Source organism: Pongo abelii, chromosome 13 (assembly GCF_028885655.2).
Source record: "Pongo abelii isolate AG06213 chromosome 13, NHGRI_mPonAbe1-v2.0_pri, whole genome shotgun sequence".
In the NCBI taxonomy this organism is placed as follows: Eukaryota; Metazoa; Chordata; class Mammalia; order Primates; family Hominidae; genus Pongo; species Pongo abelii.
In genome coordinates this window covers 104608291-104610884 of record NC_071998.2, presented here as the reverse complement: position 1 = coordinate 104610884, position 2594 = coordinate 104608291, and positions in this window count along the sequence as shown.

Sequence of the window (2594 nt, the reverse complement as noted above, 5' to 3'; positions counted from 1 at the left end):
AAAGCAAACAGATATGGTGGTGCATGCCTGTAATCCTAGCTACTCAGGAGGCTGAGGTGGGAGGATTGCTTGAGCCCAGGAATTTGAGGCTGCAGTGAGCTATGATCACACTATTGCACTCCAGTCTGGGCAACAGAGTGAGCCCTGACCCTTAAGAAACATAAAATGAAAAGAAGAAAAAGAAAAACAGAATTCTTTACCCAGCAAAAAATATCTTCCAAAAATGAAGGCAAAATAAAGATTTTTCTCAGACTTACAAAAGCTGACTGAATTCATCATCTGCAAACATGCGCTACAAGAAATGTTAAAGTCTTTCAAGTTGTGGGAAAATGGTACCATATGGAAGTCTGGATCTACACAAAGGAATAAAGAGAACACTGGAAATGCTAACTACATAGGTATATATAAAAGAGCTTTTCTTATTATTTAAATCTGTTTAAAAGAACAGTATAACTAGGATAGGAACCATTGGCTTAAAAAAAAACAAAATACCCAGAGTTCCCTGCATCCTGTAATAAATTGCATATGCTGCCTTCTGATTAGATAATTGCAAGAAGCAAACTCAAGGGAAGCTATTAGCAAGTTAGCAATTGCAGTCATGTGGGAATATGGATGCTACTTATGGAAGAAAATAATATAGATATGTGTAGTCTAAAATGCAACAACCACAGTTGAGATCAGCTGGATTGCACTCAGGTTTGAATATAGGGCTTATGTAGAGTAAAGTCTGTTTCTGGATCCATGTACTGTGATGGTGAAGTGCCCTTCCAGTGGACATAGCAGACCATACTGTAAAGAAACAGGGACAGAGGTCATGGCATCCAGGGATCCCAAACCTTCTCCAGGGAAATCTGATTGGAAACTAGAGGACATATCTAAGTTAGTTGTTCTGGAGCTGGAACTTAGAGAAGTGGCATGCATTCCCTTTGCTTCCAGATTCTTTCCAATCACTCAAGGACCGCCCCCGCTTTTTTTTTTTTTTTTGAGACGGAGTCTTGCACTGTCGCCCAGGCTGGAGTGCAGTGGTGCAATCTCGGCTCACTGCAAGCTCCGCCTCCCAGGTTCAAGCAATTCTTCTGCCTCAGCCTCCTGAGTAGCTGGGATTACAGGCACACGCCACCATGCCCGGCTAATTTTTGTATTTTAAGTAAAGACGGGGTTTCACCATATTGGCCAGGCTGGTCTCGAACTCCTGACCTCGTGATCCGCCCACCTCAGCCTCCCAAAGTGCTGGGATTACAGGCATGAGCCACCGTGCCCGGCCTGGGGACCCCTTTTTTTGCCCTCGCCACACTGCTGAAACTTCATTCACTCAGCAGTCACCATTGTCTTCCTCATTATGCAGACCACTTGCCTATTCACAGTCCTCATCCCCCTTGCCTGAGTTTTCCTGCTGCTTCTCTGACAACTCTTCTATTTTCTGACTCTGCTTACCTTCTTGTGTGTTCCTGGCTGTGGCCTTTAGTCCTCTTCCCTCCTCAATATTCTTTCCCTCTGAGAGCTCATGCACACCTATTGCTGTGCTCACCTGTTCTAATGACTCCTAGATCTCTCTCCATTCCCAGGGCCCAGCACCACCTCTGCCTTGACACACCAGCCACCAGTCTCCTTTCCCTCTGCCTCCACCCTTCTCTCTGACTGCTCACCTAGACTGTAGTGCTCATTGTCTGCTTCCATATCTTTCTACCCAACTAGACTGTGAGCAACTCCAATGCAGTGACTGACATGTGTTTTCTTAGTATCTGCCTACTGCCCAGCCTGGGGCCTGGCACATGCTTTAAAAAGCAAAATCTGGCTGGGCACGGTGGTTCACACCTGTAATCCCAGCACTTTGGGAGGCCAAGGCGGGTGGATCACGAGGTCAGGAGATCGAGACCATTCTGGCTAATACGATGAAACCCCGTCTCTACTAAAAATACAAAAAAAAATTTAGCTGGCATGGTGGCATGTGCCTGTAGTCCCAACTACTCAGGAGGCTGAGGCAGGAAAATCACTTGAACCCAGGAGGCGGAGGTTACAGTGAGCCGAGATTGCGGCACTGCACTCCAGCCTGGGCAAAAGAGCGAGACTCTGTCTCAAAAAAGTAAAAATAAATAAAATAAAAATAAATAAAAATAAAAAGCAAAATCTGGCCAGGCACGGTGGCTCATGCCTATAATCCCAGCACTTTGGGAGGCCGAGGCGGGCAGATCTCCTGAGGTCAGGAGTTCGAGACCAGCCTGGCCAACATGATGAAACCCCATCTCTACTAAAAATACAAAAAAATTAGCCAAGAGTGGGGGCGGGCGCCTGTAGTCCCAGCTACTCAGGAGGCTGAGGCAGGAGAATCACTTGAACCTGGGAGGCAGAGGTTGCAGTGAGCCAAGATTGAGCCACTGCACTCCAGCCTGGGCAACAGAGTGAGACTCTGTCTCAAAAAATAAAATTAAAAATAAATAAATAAAAAGCAAAATCTGGCTTGGGAATTTGGTTCTAAAATCAGTGTATAAGACATAAATCATGAATAACCACAGTTATCCTTAAATAATCCCTATGTCAACCATAAAATACGCATGGTTGACATAAAATGAGGAACAGCAACTTGACCTTCCCCA